General features: G+C 36.6%; 1 long non-coding RNA gene across 1 annotated transcript; it reads right to left on the bottom strand.

Moving 5' to 3' along the window:
- Positions 1-1,976: 1,976 nt before the first annotated feature.
- LOC141728871 (uncharacterized) lies at positions 1,977-27,794 on the bottom strand. Its single transcript, XR_012580139.1, has 6 exons — positions 26,967-27,794; positions 25,901-26,014; positions 25,490-25,542; positions 14,867-14,979; positions 14,255-14,500; positions 1,977-4,947 (listed from the first exon to the last, which is right to left on the bottom strand). It is a non-coding gene; the product is annotated as an uncharacterized LOC141728871 (long non-coding RNA).

The following is a 27,794-nucleotide window of genomic DNA, read 5'->3' as shown; positions in this document are numbered from 1 at the left end:
TGATAGGTTTATTTAAGCTCTCAGGACTTTCTGTGGAGATAAATACTGTTGTGTTCAAGCAGCCAAGAACCATTTGTATGGTTCTGTTCTGGATTACCACATGATCTGGAACAGAAGCCTTTATTTACCTTCTGAACACAGTGTTCCTACCAGAATCAAAAAGTAGGAATTTCATCCATGAGCAGGACTTAAAACAGGAACCAGTTGAGGTGAGAGATGGTTGTCATTTGCTGCAGAACCAAAATAGGCAGAGAGAATTTACCCAAAACATAACTCACAATAGCACCACACACTTAGTTCTGCTCTGAGCAGGAGTGAAGCTGGTTTTGTGCATGGCTCGAAGCCACCTACTGACTGTATTCAGTCTCCCAGAAAAGCTTATTAGTTTGGCTCCATGCTATATTCACACCTCTTGGCTTGTGTGCAGCCTCCTCAGAGCACAGGGATCCACAGCTCAACCTGACTGAAAAATGCTAGGTACACAGATATTGTATTAGTTATAACAGAAATATAATAACAGAGGGATAAACAAAATTACACTGAGAAGAGCACCTTTTGGTTTTGTCACCCCTTTGGTACAGGACAAGAAATGCACTAAAAAAACCCATTAAAGATGATTTTGCTTATAATTTGAAGCATATACAGTTTACAGATTATTAGATTAATGACAATTTGACCTTGAAAACACCTCTATCTGCTGAAAGAGCAACACTCCATCACCTGTTTTGATTCATTAATGTATCATTTAACTTGCTATGACACATGTTCAGCAGTTATAATTACATTATGGCCTCCCTATTACATCAGCTCCGCTCCAAGTTTCTGTCACCACAAGTCCAATTTTCAACACAGAGCAATCCAGTGCACTCTTTCCTTATTAGTGTCATCTTTAATGTAGCACAGAGTCTGAACCATTACTTGGCACTGAGAGTTTAACAGCAATTAACCCCTGCTCTATCCCCAGGGAGAAGTACATCAGCAACTTGCCAAAACACTGTAAACAAGCTGGCCAAGATCAATGCGAAACCATGCTGGCTGCAGAGCACCTACTGTATTAATTTAGGATTGATATAGAAAAAGAGAAAATAGTCTGCATGAGATTGACCTAAAAGGATGGCCCACACAGGTTACACGATTTTCTATAAGCTGAAAAGGGAAAATTGTAAATCCCTAGTCAGCTGCCTCATAAACACACATTCAAATTTTCTAGCTTGGACTAAGCTGATCACCATAGGACTGGCAATGATTGCACAGAAGAAATATTTATTACCAGATAATACAACAAAAAAGAGAAAACACTGTTTTGGTTTTTTTTAGGTGATGAATTAAATGCATTTCAAACTTCACCACCAAAGAAAGCAAAAAGGGTGAAAATGCCAAAATGCCAGTATCTCTCTGTTTCTGGTTACGGAACAGGACAATGCGCACCAAAACCTAAACCAAAGCTGAAGGTTTTTCCCCCACAGCATCAAACAAAGCAAACCAAGGACTGCAGAGCTCCCTGGAGGACCCTGACATCAGCAGCACACCTGGAGTGCAGAAGACCTAAAATATAAATTATTTGAAAAAGAGTGAAAGACTCTTACATCTGAAATTTTCTCCAAACACTGGCCAGTTGTCCATTTCCATAAACTCATAAGTGGGAAGTTTCAAGATGGGTACTGTTGACCTAATTAGAGAGACAGATGTGGATGATTTACATGTAAAATACCTAATATTCATCTATTAAGTTTTAGGAACACTAAAGTGTGCCAGTTTAATACTGCTTTGGCATTGAACTGTTGAATACTTATTGATCGCATAGGATCTTGCTTTTTAGACTTTGCAGATTCAGACTGAAAATTTGAAATAGATATTCTTAAAATATATATTCTTAAAATATATTCTTAAATATATTTTAAAATATTTACTTAAATCTACTGGGAACTGCCATTGCTTTCACTTGTGAAAAATCAGGCTGCAATTTAACCCTTCAGTTCTGAACTTCCCAAACAGCCACTCTTAAGAGTTGCTTAACAATTTTAGTATATGATAATTTTAAAACTCATGTACACTGTTACCTCCCACCTATCCATTTTGGTTTGTATTCTGCTGAATTAATATTCCAAGTAGAAGTGCAGCTACCATATTTAATAATTATGATCCAAAAAAATAGTTTGCAAGGGGAAGAAAATGTGGTACTACTGGGGAAGAGGTGGAAATGTGAGTGGAAAAGCTGGAATGTAATTCAACTTCCACATGTTGATCCAGATACAAAAATTCAAAATTGTCAGGTCTAAAGGGTGTGTTTTTTTCAGTTCATTTGCAAAAAGGAGAATATCTGAAATTTAGAATCTAAAACCAAATTCAGTTTGTGTCTGACTGCCAACCAAGGTAGATGCAGCTCAGTGCAAAAAATTCTCAACAGTTATAAAGTAATTGCAGTATTTGCTTTTCCAGTTATTTTGGAAAATTGTGATAATAGGAAGAAGATTGAATAGAAAAGAGTGGAAATAAAATTAAAATTACGTAAAAAAACAAACTAAAAAGCAGAGACAGTTTATAATGCAGAAGGGTTCCTCCACGTTAAAAGGCTTTGACATAGCTTTTGTCCTAATTGCTGCAAATAAAATCAAGAAAGACCTGAAAGACCATGAGGAATAAAAGATGACTAGGACTAATATGTGGAAAGCAAATTAAATAGCAATATAACATTACATTAGGAATGGAAGATCGGGTGCAGATCCAGAATGAACGCAGTGATTCTGCGTGCCTGCCATTTTTCACCTGTAGACCAGGGGGTTACATTATGCTTTTTATTGTTTTCCTTACCTCTTCCTTGGCAACAAAAGTGTTTTCATCCTGGTAAAACATTTCATCACTATTCTGTAAAAACATGCTTGGTTGGCAGCTTTTTTCCCAGGGGTACTTTGTTTTACTGTGATGTAAACACAGGTGAATTTCATGCTGAACTGGCACTAGGAGGGTAAAGAAGTGCACATCTGTTCTGCAGCAAATATTCCTAGAAACTTACATCCACTTCAAATTTCACAGCAAGAGCCTTACCAGCACCAGCCTAAAAAGGAAACAAAATATCTTTATACCAGCAGGGATATTTTGTTTTTCTGGAAATACGAGGACATTCTGTTTTGGCCTGTTTGAAAGATGTTGTAGTACAAAACACATTATATCCCTACTGTTATTTTCATACCCAAAATAGGCTGTATATAATTAAGAGAAAATCAAATTGTTAAGTCCTAGTTTAAAAAAAAAAAAATCAGAAATTTATTGGCAATAAATTAAAGCTCTGCCTAGCTCCTTTATTCAACTATCTGCAAGTCAAGAGTCACAGATGTTAAGAGCTGTTACAATGCCAAGTTAATTTCCTGAAAATGAGTGCCTGAGGTTGGCTGAAGAAGAATCTTACCAGGGTTCAACACGACTGATAAAAAAGTAAAACAGAGCTTAGAGGAGATAATTGTAAAGGTGATAATAGTGGAAAGAAGGAAAATTGGGTTGTTTTTTTTCTTCTCAATAATATCTCAGCTGATCATAAACACCACAGCACAGACACTCCTGATAAATTATTCCTTGGCATGCTTGTTCTTTTCCCCTGTGCTCTCTGCAGGGATGAGGCTTCCATAAGACACCACAGAACTCCCAACATTGCACTACAGTTCTTGCTTCCAGAAGAAATCTGGCTGGTTTATATACAAATAACCCATCAGCCCCACAAGCTGGGGTGGGAATGAATTAGGACAACAGAGAATTCCTAAGGATACCACCACAACAAAACAAACAATAATACTGAACTGAGATTTTTGATATCTGTTTCAGAGATTTTTTTTTTCCTGGTCCAACAAGCTCAAAAATAAATAATTTGGGCTTGGATTTCCTGATGTAAACTCAAAAAAACTATCTGCAGAATTAAGGGGTTTTTTTCCTGGAAAAAACTTTTCTTTGAAGAAAATGCTTTTAATGAAAGACAGTTTCTGACCACTTCTATTCCTAGTCAGAAAACCACATGGTGACCTCTTCTACTAAATTCACCAGACACCCCTAAAGTGGGACTGATTTCTGCTTGGCTGAAGGCCAGAATGCACAACCACATGCAGGCTTGACTCCAACACTCTGGTCCATTTTTTTCCTTGGTTTTCTAATTCCCAAGATGAAGGGATTGTTAATATGAATATTAACAATCTAATATGAATATGTGTGGATTTATCTACCTGCCCCTGGTGTTGTGCTGCTCGTTTCTCTTATTTCAGGTTTCACTTCTATCAGTAGCTCTTCTAGAAGGAGTTTACACACAGTAATCAAATAATCTTTAATCTGTTTAAAGAGCTGGTATTTCATTTTTAACACGCAGCTGCAAGGCAGTATTTCCAGTCCTTGCATAGTTAGAGCAGCTCTCTTCTCCCTACTCTTTCCAACTGTTTAATATCCAAGTAAGATATAGGACATGATTCTCTGGGACTTGTTTAGTCACTCACAATTCTGAAAAAGGACTATAAAAGAGAATCACTAATGTGTTAAGCCAGCCAGGCAGCAGTGTAAGTGCCAAGAGCTGAGGAGCTGGGTGTAGTACTCCAGAGATCAGCAAAAAGTATGAAAATTTTTCCTCCTTCCTCCTCCAAAGACAGAGGATGTTCAGGTCACATTTCAGACCCTTCGTTTTGCCATCATGCACCTTGAAGTTTAGTACTTTTGCTTTGACTTTCATCAAATGTGAGAGTCAGCAGGTATGTCTTCTCACAAAGTCAAAGTCAAATTACAGTTTGGAAGAAATTCCTGGGAATCGAAACCGTGCAGTTCTGCTCAGCTTTATCCTTAACTGTGTCTGTGTAAATCTTTCCTTCTTGCAATTCTTCCTTCCTCATTACATTTGAGTCTTGACTCACTGAGCAATTGTTTCAGACAGAGAATCTAAAGTATTTCTCATCTTTTCTTCATTCTGATTGGTGTCATCTGGAATAAAATAAAGAATATTTCCAAGAAATTACACTGTGAGCTAAAAACAAAAGTTAAAGACCATGTACACTTTTTTCTGTTCATCCTAACACAGTCATTCTCAGGCTGAACCAAGGAAAAACAAATGGCACGACTTAGAAAGGACTCTAATAATGGCCAGTAGCAGTATATATCTGGAACCTTTCACCTTCAGAATGGATTTGGTCCAGATTGAGAGCAATTTAAAAGAAATATTGACTTCTGGATGCTTAGTGACCTGTGTAAAAATGAATTAATAATCCCAGCTGTTTCCTATAGGACATCACTAAAAGTGTCAGTGCTGTTGCCAGATCAAACGGCCCCTTCATTGAAAGGTGTGAAAGATTTTTCACTTCATTTATCAATACAGTACACATAAATAGGTCACAGACTAGCCAAAGAAATTGAAATCCTTCCAAGTCCCTGGCAGATTTTGTTATATCCTGCAATCCATCACTTAGCCTACACATGTAGGGACAAGTGGCTCGTGTGTTCACACGTGGGATATTGAGTTGGATGCCAAGTTGCTACTGTCATTTTTCTGAAAAATCCCCTTGCCAAAAATCCTTCTCTTGGGAAGCTGAGAAGCCTCAGAGAAAAAGGAAAACTATTATCTCATTTGCTTCTCCAGTGTTTTGCTGCTTTAGAATGTGGTTGAAGATTTTTTTTATCCAACATGTGAATTGTTTTCACTTAATGAGCAATCACAGTCCAGCTGTGTTGGGACTCTGAAGAGAGTCACAAGTTTTTCATCATTATCTTGCTAAGCCTCTGTCTGTATCCTTTCTCTATTCTTTAGTATAGTTTAGTATAGCATTCTTTAATGTAATATAATACCACAAAATAATAAATTAGCCTTCTAAAAACATGAAGTCCGATTCATCATTTCCTCCCTTGGCCAGGGGACCCCAAAAATACCAGAGCAAGTGACCAACCCCTCTGTCTACTGATAGTGCAGGATTATTGGAGAAGCACAAACTAAGAGTGCTGGGCCTCTCTGGAATGAATGGACAGGTACAGCACAAAGGAAAAATTAAGAAATACACAAAACATTGACTTTCTTTCCTACAGAACAGCTGGACAATGCAGCAAAACTCATAATTTGTTGTTGGCAAAGGCCAGTTACCAATTGCTATTCAGTAGAACACAGGCTATAAATGGAGGGAAGTGATATATTTCCTCTTGGAAGTGTCAGGGGTAGGTCAGAGAAAGAAAAGAACATCAGCACTTGCACAGATCCCTGTCAAAGTTCAGGTTTTACTGAAAGCTCTTCAGTTAGAAAAAGAATGTTTTGGCATGTACAGTTTTCTTAAGCTATTTGCAGATGGTTAAAAATAAATTATGATCCAAAACTTTAAAAGTCCCGTGAAAAATTAGTAATAGTTCAAATCAACTTCTGTATTTTTTTTAATTAGCTAAATTATTTTAAAAAGCTTTCACAAAGAAATTGGTTTTATATGTCTTATTCTTTTTTCTAAACAATTAGCTTACGGTCATGAGGAGTTTGTCCTTTTCAACTAAGGTTAAAATGAGAAGCTGGAATGGGGTGGCAGAAGAGCTTACGCACCGCTTGCTTTCCATTTGGTCTTAACTCCAGAACAGCACAAGCAATAACATTTGTCGTCAGCAAGATCCATCCAAGCAGGAGGAGAAATGAGGATTTCTGGGTTTCCAACCAGCTTTTAGTGTGTTTCCAAAGTGTCTGTGGGGACATGGCTTTTTTCCATGTACAAAATGAAGAGGGCAGCTGCTCAAATGCTATGCAAGAATAAATTATTTTTTATTGGTAAAACTATTTTTAAGCCTCAAATGAAGGACTCTACTGACTTTATATACATTTTGCCAATAGGTTATGTATTGTATTGCAATTATTATCAATATCTAGTAATTAACAAAGTATTTCAAAGGATCTTCAATTCCCTGATATTAAGCTGCGCAAAAAAAGAAAACACAGTACTTTATATTTTGGTTCAAACGATATCATAGTATCCTGAGCATCCACTGGCACCCTGAAAGAAGTGAATGTAGCTCAAGCCTTTTTTTCACTCTGGGGAGGGTCTTAATCATGAATGAAGAAAATTTGGGCCAGAATACCTGTTATAACCTATGAAAGAAAACCTCTGTCTGCTGTTAAAAGCTCCTAGAAACATATGAGGAAGACTAAAAGACTCTTCCAGGCTTCATTCTTCCTAATCCAAAATAAATGCCTCAATTAGCAGATTAGTCATCAAGCCTAGATGAAGGTATCGACACTGAAGCCAACTGAAGCTTGGTGAAATGAATCCTGCAATAAAAAAAAAGCTGGGAAACTGGGGAAAAGGCCATTTTCAGGGGGATGATTCTTGTGTTGTTTTGACACTGAGCTGAGCACCTCTAAAAGCCTGTGAGTATCAACCCCTCCCTCACCATCCTAATTCCAGGCTGAGATTTTGACATCTAAGGAAGTGAATCAAAATAATGAGGCCCCCACTTGCAGCGTGCATATGATGAGTAAGTAAATGAAACCATGATAATTAGAAACCCAAATGCAGGCAAAAAAAAAAAGTTGCACATAGGCTGTGCATCTCTCTTTTTTATTTTTTCCCCTCAGGCACTAACTTATCTTGGCCAAACCCTCCTCTCTACAAGTTCAGAGATATTTTAATTTTGAACTTCAAATGGAGTGCAAATAAAACACCAAACAAACTTAGGATGTTGCACAATTGTCAGTGGGGCCCATTTTAATATTTAATGACCTGGACACCTGTGACTATTGCTAAAAATAAAACCAACTAATTTAAAAGGAATTATTGACATAATATAACACATGATAGTCTGTTAATAAAAATGCACACTTCTAATTGAATGCTGGCACCTAGCCACCAACTAAGCATAACTTCAAAAGCAACAGCTGGGAAAGCATCTTTTAGATTTTAATTACAGTAGCTCGTAAGCCACTTATCTTTTCAACTTCTTTCTTCAGAAAGCATTTCTGTTACACAGGAGTGAGTTCAAAGGTATTTACAACATGTAGGCTAAGAGAACTAGCTCTGACATAGTCAAACTTCACTTGTAAATTTGAATTCTGGACTAAGACAACTATTCTCAGCTTTGAAGTCTGAGTCCCATTTGAGCCCAAAAGAACACAGGCTTTGGGCTTGCTGTTCAGGTTTTTTGTTCTTTTTTATCTATAGACGCAGGATAAGAATTTTTATCATATTTGTTTGTATTTCAGCATTCAGTTTCAGGGCTGCCACTGAAACTGAAGTTGCATTATGCAAGTACTTTACTGTTCAAGTACATAGTGAGCACACAAAATCTCTGATGATTCAGTCAAGGAAGGGTGAGGGAACTACTGAGATGTTTGGGAAATGGGCATGGAGACAGACCTGAGTCCTGAAGAGTGATAAATTCTGTAGCTGCATCCAGAAAACTGATTTCCTTGCATTTAGGAAAAAAAATGCAAGAATATATATTATTAAAGCTCTAAATGAGTTAAAATTACTTCCTAGACTGGCTACATGCCTTGGCATTTTTGGAGAATAGGCCCAGCAAAAGCTGTGACTTATTTGATGTAATATCTGCAGTCCTACAGTCTCTGATGCTACTCTAGATTTCCTCCACCGCCAAAGAGACACAGAGAAAGTGAGACAGAAAGAAACAGCCATGGAATGACTCTTCCCTAACAAAAAGAGGTTTCTACAGCCCATCTCTGTTCACTGACTAAAGAAATCCAGACAATTTCTTTAGATTAACATTTTAGCCAGCTAAAATTAAACTCAGTCCTGCCTCCAATGTCTTTGTGTCTATGTAAAAACACTGTCAAAACCAAAGAAATAAACTGTTCATCTGTGATTTGAAACATGGAATGCACCCCAAGACTCTCATCCCTCTCCTCCTCTCATATGCAAAGACATTTATGCAAGCTAAAATGTTTTTGCTATAAGAAATTCTACTAACCAGAATAATGTTTGTTTTTTCACTTGCACAGTTAATAGAAAGAAGATGTGACTATAGGGACACCTTATAAAAAGCAAAGTCATCTTCTTTAAAAAAAAATACACAGAGACATCCATGAATTGCAACAATATTAGCAGATAACCACCAGGAAAAGGTTACTGGAGAGAGTTAATGGCTACATAATTTGACATAATCAGGAGGACCTTTAAAGAGGAGTTTTAAAGAAGAGTTTCTAGAATGTTGCAGACCCTGTGAGGATGTGTAGTACAAGCAGTAAGTCCAAAAAAAGTCTATTTCCTTAAAGATAGATTCATTTATGAAATGGAATAGATGAATTAGCAAGTGTGTGGAAGGGGACTAAACCTGAAATGCACCAGAGGTCTTTTTCCATCCCACAGAAATTACATAAATCAGAACATCACAAGGTCTTAAACTTGCTGAAGGATTTCTTTAACTGCAATTCTGTTAACTACTAGTTAAGAGCTATACCTAAGCCAGTTCATCTAAAAAAACCCAGCTCTTCTTACCTTTTCTGCAAAATCAAAATTTTCTTTACCTATTTTTGTGGCTTTTCAAGACATTGTTCGTACAGAGATAAGAGTATGTCATTGTAGGAAGACAAATAGGATGCAGGAAGGCTTGGAGCCCTCTGTCCACTCTGCAAGCACAATTCAGGGCAGATTGTGACAAGAGACTAAAGAAAACATTACTTTGTTTTGTGCTAAGCTGTCCTGTCCTTCCACATTGTACAGGACCTCCAGGAGAAAGGATGACAGACAGGAATCAGTTCTGCCCCTCTTAGGGAGACTCTGCCAAAGAAGCTTAGAGCACTGAGCAACAAGTTTAGTAAAAAACACTTTTTTGCATTCATTTCCAGCACCAGTGGAAGTGGCAGAGTTACGAATCATGAATCCCCCTCTCCTACATTGCAATTGTGCTTGTCTGAATGGCAGCTGCACAGCAGACCAGGGTATCCTATTTTTAAAAAAAGTGAAAAAAAATCATTCACATGAATAATCATTCCCAGCTATTGAGATATCAGAACTTCAGCCAGCACTACTATAATCTAGACAGCTCATGCAGAGTTCATCACCAATTTTGGAGTACTATGATTGTGGTTGTAAAGCCCTATCTGATTAATTTTTTGCATATGCAGCCACATCTCTTTCACATCAAAGTCCAATCTATTCCCCAAACCTTGCACTCTACATTTTATAGCAAAGGATACAAAAAAAGAAAAGCTATTAAAGAACTTGTGATGCAGTGTAAACAGGCTGACTGGAGTTTATTAATCATAAATGAAGGTGATGAGTAGTTCAGGAGGCATATAAATGAACAGGCAACCTTGCTGAAAGGTCAGAACCTTTCAACAGTGAGCTGCCTCTGCTCCTTTCAAAGTTCCATTCTAAGTTTAGGGTCAAAAAGCACCACAAATGCTACTACTAAATCTGAAGGATGCTTTAAAACATTTCAATTTTGTCTTGTCCCTCTTGTTTAATAGATTTGGGTTTAGAAGTGCAAATAGCTTGGTAGTTAGGTTTTTAGGGGATTCAACAGAAACATTTTAACACAGGTAACAGCTGCAAAAGCAGTAAGATTTCCTTTCTGAGAGTTTGACTTTCTGCTTCACTGTAATTACAATCACTGGGCTAATCCTGTGCTAAAGGATAGTGTTATGGATGCCACTATCCTCCACCCTCTGCTGAGGTTACTGTAGAAAAGGGATCCAGTTTTAGAGGCTCCTATTTCCACTCTGAGATAATTTTTTCCTCAAGTTACTAACATCTCCATCATTGGAATGTGGGCTCAGTCCTTCTAAAGGCACCCTTTACTGTACTATGCAAATTTAGCTTTTAAAATTAAAATAAACAATTACATTTGTATACATTTGTCACAAATACTGAAGGAAGGGGGAGAGATTTCTAATGGCAAGCATCCATTTAGATGTCAAAGAGAGTTTTGTATGTCCACTAAATTAAAACATCATTTGCTGTCAAGCTTTAAAGATTTTGGCATTTCTTCTGATTTCTATTTATGATAGCTCTCAGGGGACATGCTGTGAAGTACTTTTGCCTGCTTTAGGCCCAATTGCATGTGACAAATGCATTAGTTTTTAATATCAGAAGTGGACATATACTTTGATGAAGTATGTCTTTAAGCCATCAGCTGTTGTCTGCCACCAGCTTTTTACTTTAAACAAGACCACCCCCAGCTGCCTTGACAATTAAATCCCTTTTCCCCCTGTAACCAGACCAAAGCCAGCTTGAAATTAGCAGAAAGACTTGAAATGGGGTTTGGATCAAGGCTGCAAAGCTAAAAATTCCTAGAGCTCATTCTGTTATCCTCTTTTCATGGCAAAGCAGATTGTTCCCTGGTGCACAAGGGCTGTGCTCATGGCTCTGCACAGGTGAGGAAGGACCTGCATAGCATTTTCAGGCTGATATAGGTAAGTCCAGTGTGGTAGTGTGTTGTTAAGTTTCTTGTGTTATTCCCCCAATTTATGTATTGTTCTCCCCTATTATGTGTAAAATGGTTTCGTTCCCCCAGTTTTTCCCGCCACTGCTAGCCTGTCAGCTAAGGTGCTATAGCAACTGCTATTCATAGTTGCCGATATGTAATTGCTCCTCCCCTGGTTTCCCTTATAAGTGAAAGTTGTTTCCTCCCTGTCCAGTCAATCACTCCCTTCCTCCTCCCAGGTTTCGAGAACCTTCTCCTCTCTGGAGATGGTGGTTGGCTGGGGTCCCAGGACACCTCCTTTACCTTTTGATTATTGGTCTCCATGGAGTGTCAGTTCTGTGAAGTTCATCCCCTCACCTTTCCTGATTGGCTCTGTCTGTACCCACCCCCTTGCTTTATAATCCTGTTTTTACCCCCTATGAAAAAACTTTTTCCCGGATGGTTTCCCGGTGTTTGGATGCGGCATCACCGTCAATAAACCGATGTTTAACCCCCGGGAAATGGTCAGCTCCGTTCCTCTCCTATACCAGCGAGGTACGCCAGTCCGCAGCCAGCACAGCCCGAGGCCCTCAGACGCTGAAAGGGGCTGGCCAGGAATTGCAGAGGGGCGTCGGCCTTTCGCCCTCAGCTAGTCGGATTCTAAACTTCGGGCCACATACGTTCTCCTCCGCAGTCCAGGAAACAGGTTCCTTCCATGGAAAGAGGTTCTCTGTTGGGCTGCCCAGTGCCAAATTGCCTCTCCCTGCACATCTCTGAGCATCCTCCCTAACCCATCTCACCCTGCAGCTGCTGCCATCAACTCCAAGAGTGATTCCTCTGAGCTCATTTGTGGTTTTCCAGAGGTCACAGGACAGCTGGCACCACGTGTGGGGAAACAGCAGCAATGAATATTCACAGATTTATTCACAGATTTGACCACCTCAGTAAAGGTACAGCTACTTCAGACACCCACCAATTTTTTCCTTACAGCACACAATGAAAACATTTTTTGCATGGTATTTTCGGGGGTCTCTGTTGTGGGAAGGAATTATGAATTTGACTTTACGTTTTTAGAAGGTTAATTTATTATTTTATGATTTATATTGTAATAAAGAATGCTATACTAAAACTATACTAAAGAATAAAGGATACTGACAGAAGGCTTAACAAGATACTAATGAAAAACCTGTGACTCTCTCCAGAGCCCCAACTCAGCTGGACTGTGATTGGTAATTAAGTTAAAACAATTCACAGGAAACTAATAGAGCAATGACCAGTTGGTAAACATTTCAAAGCAACAAAATACAGGAGAAGCGAATCAGATCATTATTGTTTTCCTTTTTCTCTGAGGCTTCTCAGCTTGCCAGGAGAAGAAATCCTGGCGAAGGATTTTTCAGAAAATATGACGACGACATCTTTGTTCTTTGCCCCACTAAATATCTAAACATATCTCAATGTATAGTTATTAAGCTGTTTGACTCACTGAACAGCTGAAAATCACCTCATTTGAGCTACCATTTCTTGTCTTCTCATTTTTCAGTAACCAGCTATAAACCTTCTGAATTACCACTGTGACATGCTAAACAACAACATTTCTTTATTGTTCCAATTAAAGAATTAATGCCTATGGTGAAAAAATAAATATGAAATTAAGGAGAAACAGAACACCAACACTGAGTAGTGGGTTTGGTTTATTTCGATTCTGGCTCATTAAACCTTCTGGGGAGGCTGCTATAGTCTTATCACTTTATTTTCATAGCTTCCATTTTGCTGATATGTTTTTATCTATGCCAGTCAAATACCAAAAAGAATCAAATATTTCAGATTCCATTCTTTGATTAATGTTTCTGTTGTATGCTAAATAATTTATCTAACAAAGCTGCAGAATCTAGTCAAATGCAGCAAAATACTACTCATCACATAAATTATTTGATAAAAAATCTGAAATAATTGTTGGAGGCTATATGTCACATATATTATTTGGATTAGGCTGTTGCATACCTGACATATATGACAGTTTAAAGGGTAAAACAGCTTTTAGATTATTTGGGTCTAAAAGTAGATCCCAGTTGCAGAAACACTGGAGTTTCAGTTTGGAAAAAATCACCCCTCTTTTGAATTTGTAGAGCCCTGAAGAACATTGAAGTTCTGTTGGAGGGCACTTAAATTCAATTCTTTTATTAACATACATGTCTGCTTTAGTATTCTAGTGGAAACAGTAGCAACAGTTTTTCTTCACTGAAAAATTAAAGGACATACCTAACTTCAGCAGCTATGTCATCAATACTCCTCATGAACTGTCTTAAAATTTTAGGAGAGTCCAAAATGTGATTTTATCTACTGACTTACTGCAACAGCAGTGGGAAATCAAATCACTCCCGAATGTCTTATTAGAGCAATCTCTCTCTGACACTTCTCTACATCTTACTTTCACATCTTCAGTGCATTTTTTCCAATTAAAAGAGGGATTTACAGGTAAAAATATTTTAAGAAATAATTACATTAGTGCTTTCTGGAAAAAGGAATTAGATGTGAAATAAGAAATAAAAAGAGAACTCTGGGACTGCAAGGTGAACTACATCTCTATTTTGCTTAAAATCTAGAGAGTTGTTCCTTCTGTAGATTCCAGGCAAGTTGGTCTTTAGTCAAATGCAGCAAAATACTACTTATCACACAAATTATTTTATGAAAAATTGAAATAATTGTTGAAGGCTATATGTGACATAGTTTGTCACATACATGTGACATTTTTTCTTTCAATTCCTTTTTCAGACTGGTTATTTCTAAGTGGTGCCATCTTGTACCTTATTTCCCTTCATAGTACAAAATGTGTTAAAGCTGAAAAAAGAGCCTTGGTGTCTGTTCTTTTTTCCCCAACAAAAACTTATTCAAAATCAAGTCAAGTACCTACCTTGGTTTTTCCTCCTTCCCCATGGATTGAGGTGATCTCCTGGAGAAACTCCCTGCTGGTGCAATGCTTTACCAGGTTACTCAAATACATCTTCCAATGACGTGTGACCCCAGAGACCTTCCCTCACAGAATCCATGAACTGGCATCTCTAGTTATTGACATGATTTATGTTTTTTTCTTCTTCCCTCCACTCCCATTGCCAGGGCAAACAGGCAGGCCTTTCTTCTGTTGCATTTTTTCCCTTACCTGGAAAGGAAATTTAGGATGATTTTAGTAAGGAGGTAATAAAAAAGTAGATTTTTTTTTTTTTATTGAAGGCTTTCTGGGGCTGTCATGGAAAGATGATCACAAAAGCCCACTTACATGGAGTGAACATAGTTTTTAGAAGTTCAGTAAATTAGCATAATTGACAAAAAAGCATCAATTAGGAGGACAAGTGGTGATGGAATTTTTCTTCTGATTCAAGCTCTAAGTTTGTTCCCTTCAGTGAATCTGACAAACCTAGAGCTTGAATCAGAAGAAAAATTCCTTTCATGTCATGGACATTTCCTGTTTGTCTATGAAATGACTATGAAATGTCCATGAAAGGAATCTCCAGGAGTTTTTCCCTACCTTGGTAGCCAGGAGAAGAACCAACACAGGATAGGGGCCTCACACCCTCTGGGGCTTGGAGTTCTGGAATTTGTTGTGTGTTTCTGCCTAGGGAAAGGCCACGGAAAATTATCCTGGGGAAACAAAACAACAACAAAAAAAAATTAGCCACTAATCCAATAGGCTACAAATATAGGTGTAAATCATACAGGGAACATATAAAAGGCAAAGAAGGCATCACTTGTTAGCTGCAAGGTTTTATTCACATGGATGATTCACATGAACCTGAGTTCTGTGTCCTTGGGGATACAAAATCCCGCAGCCCAGGATTGCTGCAAGGACATCCAGCCCAAGGCAGCCCCTTTGTGCAAGAGCTGTGAGAGGGAACAACAGCAGAATGCAGGAGATTTGTGAGGTCCTTGGATCCACTAAATCCCCAGAAGCTCTTAATGACCTTCTAAAAGAAATTTTACAGGCTAAATTATCTCCTAAAGTCATGTATAATAACAGTTTAATACCTGATTAGTAGGACTAACTTGAATTGTCAGGAGCATGGACTTGGTCATGTAATATGTCATATCTATCTACTGTGATCCCCAAATTCTCTTTCATTTTTCTTTAAAAAGGAATTAAAAGCTTTCTCCCAGGGAAGAACCGACCAACCTGATAAAGGGGACACCACTCTTGTTCTTTTTATTAGATCACCACAGAAATGGCTGAGAAATTCTGAAGGAATATTGCAAAATATTACAAGTTATTTCAATTTGATTTTTAAAGTCACAAATTAGAAGCTACTGGAAAATCATGATGAATGTTCACCGAGCCCAAAGTGGAGTAGCAGTGATGGATCAAATTGCAGAACATACCTTCACACCTGTACCAGATTAATTGCTAAATCTGAAATAACTCATTTACATGCCAGCAGATTATATTTATTTACATTATTGATTCATAGAAAAGGAAGTGCATATTAATAAAAAATAAAATCTTGCAAGGCAAAAGCAAGACAATGCAGGAATGATTCCAGAGGCTGGCTACTGTTTCCTGTGATTTGACAGAATCATGTGCTGAAGGCTGTTATAGATTAGGAGCAGAGATTTACAAGAATTCTAGGATCAGGGATCACTTTTATTAAGGCAAGAATTCAATTTAGCTTTACAGTTAATTGAGTGCATTATTTAATGATGATTTTGTTATCTCAACATTTTTCCTTACAGCACATCAATTCAATTTAAAACTTATGTAGGATATTAGTGAAATATTTTGTTTCAAATCAGTTTATCACTTGACAACATAGTAGAGAAGTGAAAAACTAACGTTTTGAAAAACTTAGAATACATGTTTAGCAAAAAAAAATTAAAATTTTTCATCCTGATATGAGATAAAATGAAACCGATTTGAAATCAAATCAAATATTCAAAATCAAATATTCCAATCAGAAATTTCCTAAGGAATGGAAAATCAGTCACTTCTAATTAGACTGGTACATCAAAAGGAATAAAGGTTTATTTGACAGTGATTGTATTGTTTATTTCTAGTGATTGTGATTATCTTAGGATCAAAGCTCTGCAGAAAAATCACATGAAAGCATGTCTTTAGGTTATGTATAAAACAACAATAATGTTTTCTCCTTTGTGTTGATGAAGAAGCAATGTCCTTTCCTTTTAGTACTACTGCCATTTTAATATTTTCTCTAAGAAAAACTGAAACAAAGTGAAAAACGCAACCAAAGTGAAAAAAATTGTAAATCTGGGTGTATTTTTCCCTGGATCCATACATTCCTTTCTCACTTTTACAGCCACGTGTTTGTCTATGACAAACTGTCTGTAACTGTTAAAATCTCTTTGTATGGCAAATTCCCAGTAATATGAAAAGTCTAACTCATCATTTCTTGGAGGGCAGTTCTAAACTTTCAGCTATCACAAACAGATTTGCACTCATTTGATGCAGAAAACAAAATAACAACAAATTAATCACATAATTAATTTCCCTCTAGCCTTTTGCCTGGATCAAGTCGCTTCAGTGATCAACCTTAAGTCCGTGCTTAGGAATGCATCATCTGCACTTCATTTAAATCCACTGAGGCTAAAAGTCTTTTCAAAGGCACAAAAAATATGATTTTCCTCACGCCACCTCTTCATAAGGAGCAAAGCATGGGTCTTGCACAGAATTCCTAGTCTCATTTTCTTGACTGCTTTTCTCTTCTCAATTTTGCCTCCAGAACTGCCTGGCAATAAGAGACATCAGATTGCTGCAGGTTGTCAGGGAGTTTCTGTCACCTGTGCTCAAGATGCAGCCACACCTCACCCACCTGATCTGCCAACACATGCTCAGAGCAGTGACACAAATCTAAAATAATCTATGAATTTAGCTAAATATTAGTTTCTAAAGAAATGTTTTCCCAACCAACCTCGCTGCTCAGGATGAGGAAGCCTGGAGGTTTTTTGTTTATTTCTTTGCTTGTCTGTTTGGGGGGGGGGGTTTGTTTGTGGTTTTGCCTTTGCTTTGATTTGTAGTTTGGTTTCTTGCTCTCCTCTCGGGTTTTGCTCCCCTTCTGGTATTTCCCGTACTTTTTAAGCCTCCCAATATCTTCACACATTTATCTCAGAGGAATTCCTCCCCATTGGTGCAGGGTTAATTTGTAAAGGAGAAAAAGGAGTGCTTTTAAGTTTTTATTGATATTCTGCCTCCTGGATAGCTGATGATCATTAGCACTGGCCTAAAGGTTCTTCTGTCTTTCATCTGGTTTAGGGCTCATTGACTATCTCTTGCTAGTTATGCTCCAGCTGTCATTTCTACTGCTCTGCCACCTTTCTGGAGCTGGCAAAACAAAAGCTTTGCATTTGCCTGAGCTGCAGCAACTCAGAGTATTAGATTACTGCACAAATAAAAGTGGATTCACACTCCCATTCCAGCCAATGGAGCATCTGAGGTGTAAGTAAATATCACTTTTTCCTGCTGCTCCTGCCAAGGAGGCAAAAATTGTCAGTAACAGAGCTGTGACATACAGCTGAGTGCTACTTTAAAGCACAGCAAACGTTTGCTCAAAGACAGCAGATCACAACCCTGCAGTGTAGTTGGCTGCATATTTCTCCTTCTGCTGATATAGCTAAGATAATGTGAATTATAGTGCTATTTCCAGCTATGGTCATTAATATGTTAGAGATATTATTATAAAATAATAATAAAAAAGAGGAGCCATCTTCAAAGCTCTCTTGTTGACTCTCCCTCAAACCTGATATTTATGGATTTTGCTTAAAATTTCACAAAACCCAATTGCACGACATAATCCACTTATTGCTCTTCAAATGCATCCATTTTGTTTTACAAATTGCAGAAGCCTCATTTAGAGACCAAGGAAAGCTCTTTCCTGATTAATTTCTGGCAAAATTCTCTGTGCTTCTTTCTAGCCCTCTGCTATTCTGAGTCCCTAGATTAGAAACATATTATTCTGATAGCTTCAGTGTGATTCAACTGCTGTGAATAGGTCTGCATTTTCACATCTGAAGCAAAAGCAATCTTTGCTCAACTAAAACTTTATGAAAATCAACTAATAGAGAAGAAAAGCTGATTTTTTATACTTGGAGAATTTGAGGAACCCCAAGCATTGTCCCCATGCCTACTCCCAAACAAGGGTCTTTTAGCCTTTTTAACATAAAAAATAGCTTCATGCTTGGCTCATTACAGTGAAACCACTGCAGATTAAACCTCTCTATCAATTACAAGCAGCTGAACATCCTTTAGCATCAAACAGAATGACAAAAAGCTACACTATAATGAGTAATGGCTAAGGCCAATTGCTATTTAATTATGTAGATGACTTAACATCCTTTCATTGATGTTATCTGTGTGTTTCAGAATGAAAGTTATCATTGCTTTGCTTCAGCTCTTACAGTGGATGATAGCAGAAGCAAAAAAAGGAAGCTTTTCCAGAGAGAAATGGCAAAAAAACTTGAAAAATATATGGGCCCAGCAACAAAAGTCACACTTCACCATGCACCCACAACAGACAGGAGCTCCAAAAAATGTTTTGGAAAAAGAAATTCATGCATGGCAGCATGGGAGGGAGCTTGAAAGAGAGAGTGAAAACTGCAGCAGCCTGTGGCATGAGCAGCTCCCATGGAGGTGCCTGTCCCTGCATTTTGTAAGTGGGAGATAAGGAGGACAGTGAAGTTAGTCACAACAGGAGAGATATTTCAGATGGGAAGGACCTGCTGGGTCATCTGTCCATCCCCCTGCCTAGGCAGGATTATACTGTGCTGTATCTCCCCAAAAAAGATTGCACAGAACAATTTCACATGAGCAGAGGAATGGAGTAAAGGACATAATAGATCTCTTCCATCTCTCACTTCTGCAAGTCAAGAGGTCCAGCCTGCAGCTGCTGTGGGCACAAACACTGCAAGGGTTGTCAGGAAGGAAATTTGGGGGAAAATTCCACCCTGGGATCAAATCATGCAAGTGCATGCAAAACACGGTGTTTGGTGTTACTGAGCACATAAATTATCCCATAAAGGCTATTTTCAATCATAAAAATTATCATAAATCATCATTTTCAGTCATAAAGAGTGATCCTGGTTCTGTGGGCACAGCATTTTTGTCAGCTTGTGTATGTGCCCCATATCTTTTAGTCTGATAGATCTGTGCTATTCAAAAGGATATATATATATGAACTTAATTATTTCCATTAATATTATCAATGAAACCTTGCACTTACAATAATTTAAACTTCCAGCTTCAGACTTTAAAAGCAAATATTATTATAATGTTTGCTTGTATATTTACAGTAGCAGAATGAAAAAGTTTGTTTAGGAATCATTATTTTTCCCAAATTTAATGAAAACAGAAGTACATAAAAGTCTATCAGGCCAATATTAGAGGAAAGAGTGTGAGACATGCTTTTTTATACAAATCCCAAGTGAGAAATTTCAGAATATGAAGAAAGCACTAAATTATGCTTCCTTCCAATTCTTAGAAGGAAGCAAAACACTTGAAAATGCAATTAAAAGACAATATTTAAAATCCTTCTTCCAGGAAATCCTTACATGTGTTTAAAGCTAAGAATGAAGGGAATCCTGCCGATTAAACCTAACTATAAATACAGTCATTTGCTGAATTTGAACATAAAAGTAATTAGAGAAGAGTAAAAAAAAAATAAAACAGAAAAGCTGTTCGCTGGACAGATCTTAAAATAAATTGCCAAGATAAAGTTTTGTAGAAATGAGAAATTTAAATCTGTGTTCATTTTGCATTCTCCCTCAACATTATGTAATTTTTGGGGTCCCCCTATTATAATTGAACATAAAGGATTGTTTCCAAATAGCATGAAGGTCTGTGCATATTTTCTACACAGAGAGCAGTATTAGCAAAAGGCTACATCTGAAATGAGAAATGAAATATCAGAAATATCATGAAATATCAGAACATCAAATACAGTGTTTTGTATTTAGCTGCCAATAGCATGAAGGAAAAGTGCTGGAAAACTATGACCATCTAATAGCAATCTGTAGATAAAATGTTATGATTGATAATGATATTCAAATGTGTAGATTATTGGTAGATTAAATTGACAAAATCAGAAATTGAAATGTACTGTATTGATTTACATATCCAGCATATGGGAGTATGGAAACATGGAGCTCTGAAAGTTTCCCTGATTTCTCCCCTACTTTGTTGTCATCTAATTTAATTTACTGTACATTTGTAATGGTATTTAAATGTGTAAAAAATATTATTTTGAGACACAATTCCCAAAATCAGAAATTGTAACTTACCCTGTTGGCATTCATATCCAGGTTATGGGCTTATGCAAACATGGAGCTCTGAAAGTTTCCCTGATTTCTCCCCTACTTTGTTGTCATAGAAAAAAAGGACACTAAATCAGATTCTAAATGATATCAAATTATGTGCGTGATGAAATATCAATCAAGTGGAACCACTTCATATATAGGTGGTTATGTAGTTATATTAAAAGATAATATAATTAATATTCTAGTATATAACAGTATATAATAGTAGATAACAGTATATAACAGCATATAATAGTACATAATAGTATATAATAATACATAATAATATATAATATAATATAATAGTATATAATAGTACAGTGTAGTGTAGTATATAATACTATGTAATTGTATAATAGTATATAATAGAATACAATATAATAGTATAGTATAATATATAGTAGTATAGTATAGCATAGTATATAATAGTATATAATAGTATATATAATATAACAGAATAATAGCATATAAATATATTCCATTATAAATAATTGCAATATATCCTATTATAAATTAAATAATAATAGAATATAAATATATAAATAAATATATTTTATCATTATCTATAACATTCTATTATATTCTATCATTCTATTCTAATATAATACATTATATTATTATATAATATTCTGTTATAACAATATAACTTAATATTATGTAATATAATAGTTTTATATATAATAGAATATAGATATATTCTCTTATAAATAATTTTAATATATTCTATTATAAATTAATAGAATAAAAATATTTTCTATTATTATCTATAACATTCTATTATAGCCTATTATTCTATTATATTATGAAAATATATTATATAATATTCTATTAAAACACTATAATATAACATAATATGATATTATATGCTTATATTATAAAATAAGTTTCCTCTATCAGTTGGCATAAATTAACATGTACAGAAATCACTTTCCAAAACACCATTGTAATAACAATTGTTATTCCTGTTCTCATGTAGATATTTCTGTTATTAATGGCTAAAGAGATGCTTGCTTTGGTGACCACTGCACTTACCTGGAGTCTGAAATTCAGGTCAGCCTTTTAGAGAGACAGCTGAGCACACATTTCCACCACTGATTTTTGTTTGAATCAAATCTGAACACAATTCTGTGCCTAATAATAATAATAGATTCAGTGCAGTAAATTCGTCTCACTTAAAAATATAATAGAAATTATTAGAAAGCACTTTAATTTTTTTTAACATGCACACATACACGGCAAGAAAAAATCAGTTAGTATTTACACAAGCACCACTGGGGGAGGCATCACAGTTCAATGACATGGGACCTATTTCAGTGCCTGATTTTGTTTGTAACACTAGGCAGGGTGTTTTACACCTCTATGTGTCTCCTCTTTCTCCTCTGATCTGCTTTGTTTATTTAAATTCTAAGCCCTTCCAAGTCAGGACCATCTCTCACCAGGTTTTTGTATCACACTCATACTTTTACTTCAGCTTTCATTCACAGTTGTTCCTGCACTATCAACAGAATTTACTTTTTTAATTTACATTGATGTCATAGACAAAAAATCTACTCCAAAAATGGTAAGTTCCATATTTTCTTTATATATATATACATATTGTTGAATCTAAAGCAGACTCACCAGTTTCCCTGTATGAAATCTAAAGAAAGCAGCAATGTATTTGTCAGTGGAATCCTACCATATATGCATGACGTCATATTAAAACAGGATATTTTGGTAGAAAAACAACAAAGAATCCTGATGGCATCACCATATTGTTTGTTTTTATGTATCTCATTTCCCCTCAAAACCAGAGGGTAGCAGAAGGCTGGAGGGCTCCACACCATTTGACCCAACAAAGTACTTCTGGTCCAATGAGCAGAAATAAAGAATGGAAGAAGATGATGCTGGAAAAGAAAGGAAGAAGATGCTGGAAAAGAAAAGAAGGAGGGGAAGACGCTGGAAAAGAAAAGGAGGAGAAGAAGATGCTGGAAAAGAAAGGAAGAAGATGATGCTGGAAAATAAAAGAAGGAGAAGACACAGGAAAAGAAAAGGAGAAGATGCTGGAAAAGAAAGGGAGGAGAAGATGCTGAAAAAGGAAGGAAGGAGGAGAAGATGCTGGAAAAGTAGGAGTCATTTGCAGGTTTGGAGAGAGGTGATGTCAGAGCACCATGTCTCATTCAGCTGTCCAACAATGCACTGGCAGTCTAAGCCAGGCTGGGATTGTCAGGATAAATCAGGTGAGGATTTCTGTGCTCCTCCCTGCAGAGTTCAGTGAAGCCCTGATCCTCTAGAGGCAATGCCTTGCCTGTGCACACTGCTGTAATATATCATTTTCAGCTCATTCTTTTTAATTACTTTTTAATTTTTTTTCCTGCAGAAGACTTCTACAACTACAGGCAATCTTAATCCTAATAAAGTGAACATTTAATAAATATTACTCGTGCAATTCTTAGGGGCCCCGTTGAGTTCCAGCATGTAATTGCTTTATTTTAAACTTTGGGATGTGAATGATAAAGTGAGCAGAGGTGACTGAGAGTAAGGGCAACACATTGCCACCTGTCTTGCTATGGAAAGACACTCTTGCTCAGTGTTTAAAATGTAGGGGAAAGTCTAGTGATTGATTAGCTAGTTAAGTGATAAGGAGGTATATCAGGCAGGGATGCAGAAAAGTACAGATGATAAGGACAATCAAGTATCCTCGATCTGAAAAAAATTGCAGTGCTTTCTAATCATTTAAATTATATTTTTAAGTGAGAAAAATTTACTGCTCTGAGTCTCTAATTTTCCATATACTTACTTTTTTTTCTCTTTTTTTTTTTTATTAAAGACAAAAGCTATGGGAATTGTGTCCAGTTTTTTTTTTCCACTGCTGTAATCTCTCCTTGAAAAGGAAATTAGTGCATCATCAGACTTTCATTTGTCCATATAACATTCATATTCTTTGATCTCTTACTGGCATATTGCAATACTGATAATTATCTTCTTCTCCTGTTTTTTATAATACCATGTGGCATTCTATTATGTTATACATTATTAACAATATTATACATATAATACAATTCTGCCAAATCAGGTTGTGGAAGCTGTACAGTATCAGGTAGGCTATTAGGCTTCAAATTAATGATCTCTATAGGTCACAGGCACACTAAGGATACTCATAAAATATTTTCATTGTGATTTTCAGGACCTTGTACAATTATATTAATATTTCAGATATTTTATGCATTTTATGTTCAAAGGGGAGGGATTTTCGTGATTACATGACAACCCTCCATTTTCTCATTATTCAGGCTCCATTACCATAAAATCCTGTGCTGTGGCAATTCTGCTTTTACTTAAAGAGTACTTGCAACAAATGTCATTAATATGCCAGAAGCTTCACTGCTGATCTGGATGGAGAGGTTCCCGCCAATCCAGGAGCTTCTATTACTGGGATGTCTTCAGATGAGGTTTCAGAACATTTTCCTTAGTTTACTTTTGTTATGTTAGGACCCAGAAGACTCACTAATCCTTTTTGTCACTTATTTTTTGTTGCCAGAAGTATTTTTGTTGTATTTTTTGAAGCATTTTTCTTGCACTTTTTGTACAAGAAGTATTTCTCTCCTTACCCATTGTTTAGTCTTTTGCTAATGGGCATTTTCATGAGGAGCCTTCCTGTACATGTTGGAACAGCTTCTACTTTTTTGTCCGGTAGGCAGCAGTGGTCTTTCAAGAGGATTATTTTGAAAGAGTGTAGCTATCCTTATTTATATATTATGTCAATCAAGAATAATTTTCAATTTTTTACACCAAATTTTAATTTTCACAACTAAACTGAGTTAACTTTGCATCTTCATCGTATTCCTTTCTTTGTCTTTTTATTTTTCTCTGTAAGGAGGAGATATTAATTTCTAGCCATTTCCTTTTCAGAAAATTGGTCTGCTAGAGGAAACCTTCTCAGATGTTTTATACAAACTATGTGGTTTCCAGATGATCCATCACCAAAGAGTGAATTACGTCTGAGGACAAAGTCCTGGTCTAATATAATCTAATCATCACCCATGGTTATCCTATCAAAGCAGATACATATCATAGGTTTTATTTTTTCAAGGGCTATCAGTATTTTAATGTAGTTGCCAGATAGGGTCAGGAATAAAAGAGTGTTTTGAAATTTTCTTGGAAATGAAAATAAATAGTAATAATTTCTTTTTGTGACCAGACCTGGGACATCTTTGCTTTTTCTGGCCTAATGGATGCTAAGGCCAGCCCTGCTTTGCTTTACTGCTCCAGGAGCAAACCCAGCCAGGTTTTGCTGAGAAGTCTCCCCGAAGCAATGGCATTTGTTCCAGTCCCCATGCCCAGAGATCAAACACTTACCAAATCAAAAGCTGGAGCAAATGAATGCTCCTTATAGCAAAATTTCCAGAAAACGGGTTGTCATTCTCTTCTGCCTGCCTTGAACTTTGGCCAGACACTGAAACCAACTCTTTGGGAGCAAAGGCAAGTTTTCACTCTAACTGTTCTTCTGAACAATTTTATGAGCAGAAAAATATATCAGGATCATCCAAAAAGAAACAAAATTCAGTCAGTGCAACAAAGCAAATATAGCAAAGCAACCACAGGTAGCCAGCATTAAACAATGTGGGTTCCTCCATTTTGAGTTGGCTTTTCCCTCTCCTTCCTTTCAGCAGGCACAAAGAATCCCAGTCCTTTGTGGGGTCCAGGTGTGTAGGTACCTGCCTCACCAAACACTGCTGTTTCAGAGGATTTAAATACTTTTTATATAGAAAAAAGAAGTGGCATTAAGTTGTCAAAAGCTACAGAGTGAAGGAGGATTTAAGAGAGTAGCAAAGGGTGAAAGAGGAAGCAGGGTACTAATGAGAACAGAAATCTGTACCTTGATTTTCAGCACCTTTTTCCCCACTGCCTGGTTCAGTGTAGAAGGAAGCTCTGTGGGATTTAAACAAGTTAGGCAAATATTTATGTGCCTTGCTGAAAAAGGAAAGTTTGCTGAATGATGTTTTATTGAATCAATGTTCCGCTGCCTCCAATAAAAACCTAACCACAGTCAACTACAACTGACAATACCATGCTTTATTTATATATTTATTTATTTCCAAAGGTCATGCATTTGTATCCTGAACATCTCTTGTCTCCCATTTATTATACTATTTCAGGGTTGGTTAATCTTTACAACATTGAATTATGTAAGTTTCTAAAGCACAATTTCCCTGTTTCATTTTTTTTAGTAGAAAATTACTACATGTTTAAAAGGTTATGAAAATTAATTATACCAATATTTACTCACATCTGTGGCATTAGAAACTGCTCAGAGAAAAAGGGAATATCCAGATGTCTTCTATTTATGTTGTAGGAATTTAAAAACGAGTTTTAGGGATTTAGAGTCTGATATTTCTTATTCCTGTAGTTAAAAAAAAAAATACATATAGATAAATACATATCGACATATCTTCTCTCCACACACCCTCCTGCATTACCACACTGCCTGAAGGCAGCAGAACCAAATCTAAATTATTGTTTTCCTACATTCTGTATGACCTCTTGTGATCAATCAGGATGACAAACTTTACATAATTGTATTTAATTTCTTCCAATAGTAAAGGTTGGTTACTAGTCATGATTTAAGTTAAATCCAAGAAGAGAAAGTAGTATTTGTTATCTCAAAAATTGTGAAAACAAACCTGAATGCATACAGAAAACCAGCTGCTACATTTTCCTATGAAATAAGCTGCCAATTTTCACTATAGCAGTACTAACCTTCAAAAGACACTTTCTTTTTTAAATCTAGGAATCAATTTCCTTAAAGTTTTTTATTTCATTCTCACTGGAATAAGATAAAATTTATACCAAATAGTAGCATTAGACCTCATCTTTTCCTTCTCTCCTGAATTTTAGGTCTTTTCTATAATCAGACAATCCTTTTCTTCTTATGGACTATAACATGTGCTTTATTTCCGCAAGGTATTTTATAATCTTTTGTCACTGAGCAATAAAGTGTTTTACTTTATTTATCCTTAACAATAAACATGATTTTTCAGGTTTGTCTTCATATTCACATCGAGATTGATACAGGCTTTGCTAATTTATTGTGCATAGCATTATGGAACATAAAATTTACAATTTAATATAAGTATTTGGTATAGGTGCCATTACGTTAGAAGAGAGTTGTAAATGTCTCCAGCATTTGTTAAGTTTTATGAGTAATCCTCATTCTAAGTGGTCCCATTGGACAGAGCTGGTGGTTTTCTTCCATACTTATCCTCTTTTTAGGCCTAAACACTCCCTTTCTGATAAAAGCCATTAAAGAACAATAAAATTTGCAGGAGAGTTTCATTGCCTTGGGCAATGCTTACCTTGCAGTGACTGCAGTCTGCTGTAGGCAAACCCAAACCAGCCCTGTGAGCAGGGGCTGGTTGGACTGTCCAGTGTCACACTTTCACTCTCTCTATTCTTCTGCTTGGCTGAAATTAAGCTAGGCTTGATGAGGGCACAAAAGCAGGGCTTTGGAAAACAGATGTAGCATCGCCACCATGTTTTCTGAAAAATTCCCTTGACCAGGATTTATTCTCCTGGGAAGCTGAGAAGCCTCAAAGAAAAATGAAAACAATAATTATCTGATTCCCTTCTCCTGTTTTTTGCTGCTTTGGAATGTGGTTTGGACATTGTTTACCAACTAGTCACTGTTTCATTGGTTTCACATGTGAATTGTTTTAACTTCATGACCAATCGTGCTCCAGCTGTGTCAAGGCTCTGGAGAGAGTCACGAGTTTTTCATTAGTATCTTGTTAAGTCTTCTCTAAGGATCCTTTCTCTATTTTTTAGTATAGTATTCTTATAATATAATATAATACCAAAAAATAATATATTAGCCTTCTAAGAACATGGAGTCAGATTCATAATTTCCTTCCTTCATTGTGGGGGGGCAAAAATACCACAGGTGTAGGACCTGTGCTGGTGACAAGATCCTTGGCTTCCAAGGGAAAGGCTGCACATGCCACAGCTACATGTGCCCCATCTTTCAGCACCTTGGTCTTCAAAATATCTGCTTTGTCACTTGTTTGATAAAGCCACCTGGGCTCAAGGGCTCTCATGTTCCAGGCATACCAAAAAACTATAGCCTGCATTTCCACACTTTGGAAACAGCACCTTCCAAAACGATGGTTTCTGTGATTCCTGTTAAA

The sequence above is a fragment of the Zonotrichia albicollis genome, chromosome 4, assembly GCF_047830755.1.
Source record: "Zonotrichia albicollis isolate bZonAlb1 chromosome 4, bZonAlb1.hap1, whole genome shotgun sequence".
Lineage (NCBI taxonomy): Eukaryota > Metazoa > Chordata > Aves > Passeriformes > Passerellidae > Zonotrichia > Zonotrichia albicollis.
The sequence above is the reverse complement of the archived record's forward strand: the minus strand, read 5'-3'. Positions and strand labels throughout refer to the sequence as shown.